Raw genomic sequence first — 10,647 nt, forward strand, 5'->3', positions numbered from 1 at the left:
CAAAGACATCAGAAGATATCAATACACAGTAAAGAAACCCCCAAGCATCAAGAAAAGAAAAACAAAGTATAAATAAAAAACTGGTCAACTACACCTCAGTCTACCATATACACCTCTACCCCGATATAATGCGACCCGATATAACACGAATTCGGATATAACGCGGTAAAGCAGTGCTCCAGGGGGGCAGGGCTGCGCACTCCGGTGGATCAAAGCAAGTTCGATATAACGCGGTTTCACCTATAACGCGGTAAGATTTTTTGGCTCCCGAGGACAGCGTTATATCGGGGTAGAGGTGTATGAACAATTAAGTTGGCAATCAGCTAGAAACCACTAGCTGAACCAGGTTAAACTGTCATTTAATTTAAATTTGGCTACTGTGTAAAAGCAACTGTATTATTGCTGTGTTGTTGTATTATTGCTGTACAACATTTACAATGTGCATAACATTGCTAAACTGTTTAACCAACACACAAGTAAAAAAAAAAAAATCAACAAATAAATGGCAGCAAACAATATGAAGGCAAAAAAAACTAAACCCAAATTGGTTAAAAAAAATTACGTTACGCAGTAACTTCAAATTGGGTAAAAAAATTCCCTGGTAGTACCAGTCAGACTTTGGGGTCAGTGACAACGCATCCTAAGTAAGGCACATGTTATTCAAAACAATCTTGTTCAGTGTCTGGGCACCAATACTAAATCCTGGCACAGCAATATTTAACAAATCGGTTACTGTCCATTCAGTACGTTATCTAAAAAACAGCATCCATAAAAAACAACTGTATCTACGTCAACTACTGGTGTATCACGAAGCCATGCAACCAATGGAACGGAGAAGCTAGCTGTTCTTGTTTCCTGCCCAGTAAAGCTTACCAAAGGGTAACAACCAGCAGGAAGGGTAACCTATAACACGAATGGACAGTACTGTGTAGCAACCAATTACAAAAATGTATATGGAAAGGCCTCATTTGTAATGCCAATACTCCACATTTCTTTTACTTCTCATATTCATAGCACTGTAAAACTCACAGTTATAATACCTATCCCAGAATTTCAAAGCACTCAGCCTATTACCAATAATAATAATAGAGGTGGTAACAGTAAATGCCCTAATAGGAGTGTGTAGCTATCTGGGCCAAACCACAATACCATAGCAATTATAAAACTACATTCCTCAATCAAAGTCCTGGGCCTAACATTCCCAGGCCCACCATAAAAAACTACACATAATTGGAAAATAAAATCTGTCCATCAGTCGTACAAACAAATGTGCAAACCAAGGAACAGATGGGGCATGAATGTGTAAATGGTAAAGTAAGGTGACCACATAACAGTGTTTAGCCCACTGGGTCATCTTCAGTCCATTCATTATGCTTTTCCAGGACGATGAGTAAATGTCCACCCCATAAAAAGACAAAAAGTGGGGGAATGTAGTAGGAAGACAGCATGAGACATAAGCCCTTGTATCAAAGGCCTGGTATGAGGCCTGAGGCCTAGGCTAAAGTAGTGGTCAAAGCTTTGCTAATATAAAGCAAAGTCAGGCTGTGAGCTAGAGGCAGGCCCTGCTCACAGAATCTGGCAAGAACAGGGCTAATATTGCAAAAACACACATTCCTAAGAGGTGCTAGTAGGGTTGCCAACTTTGGTTGGATGAATTCCTGGAGGTTTCATCATATGACATCATCTTTTATTAAAGGTTAATCTTGAATTCCTGGGGACTCCAGGACAATCCTGGAGGCTTGGCAACCCTACATGCTAGGCACAGAGCACTCACGCAGATACATTCCAGAAGGGTGGTACCAGAACACCTCGATACCAGCACATTCCCCACAGATAACAGGAACATGCTGACCCATCCTAGAGATAAGGTCAGGATGACAGTGTAATAAATACAAATGCACAAGGCGATGGGTGGTAACTGACTACGTCAGAGGGTGGCACTAACTACGTCAGAGGGGCAGTACGTAACTTGTTTGCATTAACGTATAAAATAAAGTCTCGAAGGGAGTGTCTTTGTCTGGCCGAGGGAACAGTGGAAAGTCCCACCACTGCCTGAGCCGGTCCATTGCCACAAGCATACATGTGTTAGCGTACCTGTAACCATTGTGCCAGGGCATTAGCACCGTGCTTCGTCGGCAACAAACCTAACCAAGTTCCTTCGCTAAAAAAGAAGTCTGTGTATTTATTGGGCAGTTCAATCGGAGCCCGGAGTACAGGCTGTCAGTACAGCACGCAGAGAGAACACACACATGCAGCCAAACATCTAATCCCACCTCCTTTCCATCTGAACACCGAACCTGCGCCGAGGGACAAGGAGAAAGAGTGAAAAATCATATAACGACCCTAACGGCGGGAGAGAGTTAAGGCAGTGGTTCTCAACCAGTGGCACACGTACCCTGGGGTGCACAGAGGTCTTCCAGGGGGTACATCAACTCATCTAGATATTTGCCTAGTTTTGCAACAGGCAACAGAAAAAGCACTAGCGAAGTCAGTACAAACTAAAATTTCATACAATGACTTGTTTATACTGCTCTCTATACTATGCACTGAAATGTAAGTGCAATATAAGTAAGTGTAATTTATATTGCAATTGATTTATTTTATAATTATACGGTAAAAATTAGAAAGTCAGCAATTTTTCAAAATAGTGTGCTTTGCCACTTTTGTATTTTTATGTCTGATTTTGTAAGCAAGTAGTTTTTAAGTGAGGTGAAACTTGGCGGTGTGCAAGACAAATCAGACTCCTGAAAGGGGTACAGTAGTCTGGAAAGGTTGAGAGCCACTGAATTAAGGGACAGATTCCCACATTAACTTACACACCTTGAGTAGCACCTTACTCCTTGGCTAGTCCCACTGCAGGCAATGGGACTACCTGTGGAGCAAGGTGTTACTTAGCTGGAGCAAGGGTATCATCATCTGATCCCAATTCATCTCCTCCTTCACTTTACTACAAATCAAAAGTGTTCCTGCGTTAGATGCCAACTCGAGGAGGCAGTCCAAGAATCCCTCCGACTCCCATCCCCTGACATTCAATTCTCAGGGAATGATTCCAAAACAAACTACTTCACCTAATGGAAAATCACCCAGGGTGGAGATGCAGTGAGTTTATCAATCTCAGCTCCCGACAAACCCAAAGCCGGTGGGTAACATTTTCAAAAACGCCTAGGTGCCTTAGTCTCCTACATTCCCTTGATTTTCAGGCTGTGGCTACACCGTAACTGGCGGTGTAATTCCCAGCTCAGGTAGACCTACAAGTGGTAGCTCTGCTCAAGCAGTATGGCCATGGCAGGATGGGCAGTGGCTCGGGCATGGGCTCGCCACCCAAGCACGACCCCACCTGAGATCCTAGGTACGTACCTGGGCAGCTGGCTGGAGCCGCTGCCCACACCATGGCCACACTGCTATTTTGACCATGCTAGCTCAAGCAAAGACAGCGTGTGTTAGTCTGCTCACGCTAGGAACTACACCCCCTCCAACTGCAGTGTAGACATACCCTCAGAGAGACTTGGGCTTTGTCTACACCAGGGGTGGGCAACCTTCGGCATGCGGTCCATCAGGGTAATCCGCTGGCGGGCCATGAGACATTTTGTTTACATTGACCGCCCACAGGCAGGGCCCCCGCAGCTCCCAGTGGCCGCAGTTCACCATTCCCGGCCAATGGGAGCTGCGGGAAGCGGCGGTCAGCATATCCCTGCGGCCCGCGCTGCTTCCCACAGCTCCCATTGGCCGGGAACGACGAACCGCAGCCACTGGGAGCTGCGGGACGCCGTGCCTGCAGACAGTCTACGTAAACAAAATGTCTCGCGGCCCGCCAGCAGATTACCCTGATGGGCCGCGTGCCGAAGGTTGCCGACCCCTGGTCTACACTGTGCGGCAATGCACACTGGAGGGGTGTGAATTCGAAAGCGCACCAACGTGCTGCACACTAACTGGCCCTTCTAGGCCCTGTTGGCATGCACTAAAAGTTCCCTATTGCGTATTAACACGGTACTGTTGAAGCAGCACTAGCGTCTGCATGGACCCTTTATTGTGCAAGATGTTGGTGAGCTGCAGAATTCACACCTCTCTAGTGTGCATTGCTGCATCATGTTGACTAGCCCTTAGCTCCTAACGGCCTAAGCTAGATTTAAAAATAGGACGTAGCCTCCTAAGTCACCTAAATGCTTTTGAAAATTTTCCCCTCCGTTCCCAAGTCCCGACGTAGTTTCTTTTAGTTGCAACTGGAATTTGAATATTAAAGAGCTCCTTCAAGGCAGGATCGATTGCTTCACATGTGGCCTATTGTTTGTGCTTGGAACAGAAGGATTTGCATGCCAGAGCAAATGGTCTCAGATCCCCCAAACCATGCACATTCTGGATTTTTACTCCCGAAAGCCAGTTCTCACTCAGCTTCTCTAGTGCACAAAGAAAAGAGCAGGCAGCTTGCCAAACAGCAGCCTGTTGGCTGGACTCAAGTAACTCTCATGCATTCCAGAGAAAAACAATCATGGTTACAGTTGGAATAAGCTTCACTCTGTACGCAGGGGAAGTGCCCCCTCCCTCCAGATGGCCAGGGGGACCCTGCAGCAATACGAGCAGGACCTCAGGGGCCACGTCCTGGCCTAGGGGAAACCTACCAGCTCCAGCAAGGCAGGAGGGAGCCGAGTCCCAGCCAGGCCCCAAGGCGAAGAACAGGAGCTCCGAGGAGCAGAGTCCTGGCTTGCATGTGCAGCAGGCGCTCAGCATTAGCTCATTCTCTCCTCCACTGATACACGGGTATCCGCCTCTTCCGTGACTCCTTAATCGCCCACGGGGTAGGTCACGGATTGTTGCGCGGCCCGACCAGGCCGTGAGCGTCTCTGCCGGCGAGGATCCCCCCCAGCCCTCAAAGTGAGCTCTCTGGAAGGCAGAGTGATTTGCAATTCAGCCCAAACAAATAAAAGGGCAAAAGAATAAAGAATAATCCACTCGAGTATTGAGGGTCCACTTGCTGGAGCCCATCCTATGCTGAGAGATTGAACCCTCCGGGCTCGGCGGCGCAGCTCCGTCGCACGCTGCAGCAAGGTGTGCAAAGGGTTAACATTGCTCGCGCTCCACCGCCAGGGCTGGAGCCATGTCTCTGATGGAGTCACCCCGATTCTGGAGACAGCCATACACCCTCGCTGCCGGGGCAGCTCACTCAGGGGCTCAGCAAAATATTGGCATAGAACATTATGTTGCATTTAAAATGGGCCAGATTGCAGCAAATGGCAGGTGTATGTGTAAGTTAATTCCCAGGGGAGGAGACCCCCCACGATCTTCACCTTCCCACCCTGATTTCCAACACCACACTGCTCGTTACTCTCGGGCTGGGCTTTTCAAAGGTGCCAAAGGGAGTTAGGCACCCAAAGCCCGTTGACATCCAATCAGAGCTGGGCACCTAACTCTCTAGTCTCCTTTGAAACTCGTAGGCCCCGCAGTCCCAGGATACAGTTCAGGGACGACGTACAAACGGTCCCAGCAAAGCGCCGGTAGTAGAAGTCTGTTTGCCCGGTGGCGCTGCCTCCCTCCTTGGTTTCGGAGGGGAAAGAAATCAAGAGGTTCCCCACTCCTTTCTGCAGCACCCCCCCCCCCCCAGGCCACTGCGTTTACACCATGACGGGGTGGGCACACACGTAAGGGCTCAGAACCATAGATCCAAGCCCAAGAGGGGAATATTTCTGAGGGGGGCGCCAGCAGCTCTCCCCTGCCGCATGAAGCAGGCTCGGCTCCCGGCACTCCACCTCCATGCACAGAACTGCAGAACCACAAAGGAGACTAACCAGCGCTAGGACACAGGCGGGATACGCTGCCGAGCAGCTGGAGTGAGGAATCCTCCAGGGCAAAATCATCTTCATTTCACTGGGGGCCTTCGCTGCCTTTCCTTTGAGTTTGAAAGGAGAAAAACCAACTTGCGCCGCACAGACACTCTGGGCTGAGCTCCAAGCTGCCTCACTGCCTTGGGACCCTGGGGCAGTGCCCGGAGTCAGCTTGGCCCATCCTAGGGCAGATCTTCACCCACTCCAGCCGGAGACCAGCCCCTGAGCCGCGCAGCCTGAGGGTGTTGTGTGAGCACAGCCCTTCCCTGGGACCAAATGAGCCACACGTGCAATGAGTGGAGGGGAGGGGAGGTCTCATAACACGTCTTTGGTGGTGGGGATGGCGGTTGGGGACAAGCCACTCAAACGCAGCATAACCCGCCTATTGTGGGGTCAGGTCATTCAAGTCACTAGGGGTACGTCTACACTGCAATTAAACACCGGCAGCTGGCCCAGGTCAGCTGACTCGGGCTCACGGGGCTCAGGCTCGGGGGCTCCAGTGTAGACGCTTGGGCTCTGGCTGGAGCTGGCCTCTGGGACCCTCCCCCCTTGTGGGGTACTTGAGACAGACTGTGCCCTCGGGTTATTCGAACCATTTTGGTGTCTTCAGCTGGCACTTGCCCTGTACTTCAGGACCAGGTGATGCGGACCTGGCCCTGACAGCTGTGGGGTCAACTGCTGCATTTGGGACATAGGTTTTTATCCTCCAATATCCCCCGTGGTTCTCTCTGCAGCATCCCCCGCCCCTGTGTAGCCGAGATGGGATACTAGGCAGACTAACGCCACCTCCCCTCCACGGTGCCCATTACACACAACTAGTACAGAAGATACCATCGTAGCTGTCCAAAGGAGCAGCGACACAGCAGGGTTCATGGCTGGTACCGTACGGTACCGAGGCCATTTCTCAACGTCTCCCTCCCCCACTCCCAGCCCAGAGCCCGATTTCACTTCCACTAGAGTAAGTCCTGATTGACCAGCGTAAGAGATCAGAACCAGGGGCAGGTGCACCCAGCACCAGGTAGCTTCCCGTCCCGTCCCAGGATCCTTTTCCTCCCCGTACTCCACTGGGAACGAGTGCTCAGTTCCTGAACAAGCATCAAGGAGACCTAGCCAGGGAGAGGCAGGCGGGGAACGAGGCAGGGTTTGGAGAGTCTCCCAGCTCCTCCGCTCAACAGCCATTTAAGCAAAGATGAAGAGAGAAAGTATTTTGCTTTCTAGCCTCCCACACACTGGCTGTGCCCAGAGCGCGAGAAAAGGCAGGCTGAGAATGGAAGGGAGAGAGGGGTCCCATAGCGATCTCAAGTCATTAGTCTCTGCCTCTCCCTCGCAGCCTTTTGTATCCAGAGCGTCTCATCACCCCTCATTCTGCCACAGGAGGGAGGCCGCCTGCTATTGCTAGCGACAGCAGTTGCCTAGAGAGAGTTGCTGCCAATGGGACAGGGGTGCTGGAACTAGGGGGGCTGCCGCCCCCACCCCCAGCTGGAAGTGGTTTCCATCATATGCAGGGTTTACAGTTTGGTTCAATGGCTCTCAGCCCCCCCACTACACACATTGTTCCCTGCAATGGGGGGCTTGTTTGAGAGGGTCCACCTCATTGCGAGTGGGAGACCCCGCTCCCTGGGTAGCCAAACATGGGCACATCCCCTACTTCATCTGCCCCCCCAGCTGGGGTGAATCGAGATGGGGGAGGGGATCGTGCCTGCATTACAACAGGGACACGAAAGCTGAGCAAGATCGGCGGTGGCGGGAGTGGGGGAATTTCCCACAGACCCTTTCTCAAGCTCAGACCTTCTTTAAGCCTCGTGCCTGACGGGCCCGTCTGCGGGGGTGATGCTGCCCTAAACCGGCTGTTTCTGCACAAAGCAACCAGCTCTGCTCTCGAGTTGCCTCTCTGATGGGTCTGTCCAGTGGCTGTGCCTGAGGTTACCTCTGCCTGGGCTCTCTTGTGGGGCTCCCCAGACCCCAAGCTCACAGGAGAGGACAGGAGTACGAGACAGGCTAGCTTAGTAATATAGGGGTGTAAACTCTACAATCGGCGTGCATACCACGCGAGCAATGTAATGGTCGAGGTGGATAACCGCGTTATTAGTGCTAGTTTACACAGCAGCAGCACTTCGCTTGTCAGCTCCTTGGGTGGGGGTTGTCTTTTTGTTCCGCGGTCACACGGTGCCTAGAACAATGGGGTCCTGGTCTGAAACGAGTCCCTAGGCACGACTGGGATCCCAACAACGATTTAGCAATTCCCAGACATTTACTGATTTAATCCTTGCACATGAGGCAGGCAGTATGTTTATTATCCCCATTTGGCAGGTGGGGGCAGCAGACACGGAAGAGGCCAGATCCTGATCTCACACTGGTGTAAATCAGCAATAACTCCAACTGAAGTCACTGGGGGCCATAGGGACTCAACACCTCTGAATACCAGGCCCAAGGAGTTTTACGTCAGGCATCCACAATCTGTGGCACCCAAAGTGACTTGGCCAAGGTCATAGTAAGGATACAGGAGCCCCCAACTCCCAAGGCCTCTGCCCAAGCCACTATATTTTACCTTTGAGGTCTGAAGATCCACCTCCACAGATCTTTTGAGACCATGCAAGACCAAATGTTCAGAGGATCCCAGCACTTATCTAGGTACCTAAATGCAGTGGCCATTGTCACAGTTCATGGTAACTGTACCTGTACCACTCTGTGGTCCCCTGAGGGCACCCATTCTTAGGTGTCCGGCTCCCAGCAGTCATCTCTGGGGCACAGACCCACATTTCTCTCCATGCTGACCAGCATTTTTCCAGGCTGCGCAGTTCCCTGCCTACCTTGTGATAGCACCAGCAATCCAGACTGCTTAACCAGGCCAGCACCTGCATTTTGCTTATGCTTCAAAGGCTATGAACAACGTAACTGCCCACGGTGATGAGTTACCATACAGCTCTTTCTAAGCAAGCACATTTATTCCTAAGGTGAAAGCATTAGAGAGAGAACATTAAAAACCATAAAAGAACCTACACGCATACCAAAAAGCTTACCAGAGGTCACCCCTTTTCCCAACACCTGCAAGTGATCTGGTAGGAATCAGTTCTTCAGACCTCACCATGACAGAATATACCCCTGTGTTTGCACCCTACACACTATTGTAATAATGTTTGTACAAGGTGTGCCTTGTGAGATATCATTTAAAACACTCAATTTGCTGATCAATAATATCATGGCAAAATGCAGCTAGCAGCGTTACAGGTGACGTTATACACACAAGCTGAAATCATGACTAAAAATGTTTTCCAAGGAAGGCTGGGGAGTGGCCAAACCAGTTCCTCAGAGACAAAGGGCCTGCTGAGACCTCAGCCACATTCCCAGAAGTGCTGAACTCCCACAGAGCAATGGCAGCAGCTGGATGCGAAGCACATCTGGAAATGAAGCCCCTGCATTCAGGTGCCTACACTGAGCCACTGGGTACTGAGTTCTAGCAAAAATCAGACCCATAGTCCTTAATGTCTCCAATCTGATTTGTTTGCCCAGGAAATTGTGCTTTGGGCACAGAGGTATCAATGTTGCTTCCCCACCCATCACTGAAAGCTGTTTAAGAAACATATTTTGACACCACACACACACACACACACACACACACACACACACACACACACACACACACACAAAATCTTCCTATCCTGCAAAAAAAAAGTGTAGAGCCTCTCACTTCTCCTAAACTCCTAATTTTCAGTTGTTTCCTACAGAATTATAAAGTGCAGCGAGAAATCAAACAGACCTTCCCCTCACCTGCTAGAAATTCATGGGCAAAGCCTAGACAGGCCCTGGGTTTTGCTGTCTTAGTATCTTGCAGCTCTGACAGGTCCTCACGCGGTCAGAAAGAATTACCGCTATGTCAGACTTCTCCTTGCTTTTCCCCTTATGCAACTTTCCCGATCTCTATACAGACACCTTAGGCTGGATTCTGATCTCACTCATGCTGGTTTTATACAGATGCAACTCTGTCCAATTCAGTGGAGTGTCTCCTGGCTGTAAACAAATATTAGAATCAACCCCTTCTGTCCCTCTGAGTCTTCTCCAGCCTAGTCAATGTCCCTCCTAAAAGCCCAGAAGGTGTCATTATAGGGAAGCTAGAGAGCGCAGATTGTGCCACCTACATAGTGCTTGGGGAATGAGGGGCCAAGCTCTCAATCTAGGAATCTGCTTGTCAACACATGCCCATTATAAATGTTTTCCTAGACACACAAGAGCCCATTAGAGGCCATCACATGTCAATCAGCTGAGCCATGTTTTCAGGGAGAAGTCAGAGGTAGCAATAAGAAACACCGATTCCAGGCAAATGCTCCAAGAGGGAAGTCTAAGGAACAGCTCCAGAGGTCCAGGCAGTGCCGCTTGTTTCATGCATTAGCTACACTTGTGCACACAGCTCACGCTATCCTTCAGATTCTACATGCAGAACTCAGGTAATTTCCTCCTTAGTAAAGCATTTGAATCTAATCCTTTGTTTGTAACAAACAATACTCAGGCCTAGCTCTTATACAGAGCTTTTCACCCATACATCTTAGAGCACTTTACAAAGGAGGTCAACATCCTTTGAGAAATTAGTTTGTGGAAGGTGCCAGATTGTCAGGCCTTGGGACTTATCCACGGAGCCGGGATGCCATGGACTCAGCACAGCTCCTGCTCAGCGTTGTCCCAGTAACATGCCCCAGACCTTCCCAGAGGGGCCCACAGCTAAAAATTAGAAGCCAATTCAGTTTCTGTGACCCACTCAGTCCTTGACACCCCTGCACCTTGCAGTTTCAGCAGAGAGGCCTCAGAGACCCAGCTACAAGGATGCCTTGTGTGATTC

The sequence above is a fragment of the Emys orbicularis genome, chromosome 16, assembly GCF_028017835.1.
Source record: "Emys orbicularis isolate rEmyOrb1 chromosome 16, rEmyOrb1.hap1, whole genome shotgun sequence".
Classification (NCBI taxonomy): domain Eukaryota; kingdom Metazoa; phylum Chordata; order Testudines; family Emydidae; genus Emys; species Emys orbicularis.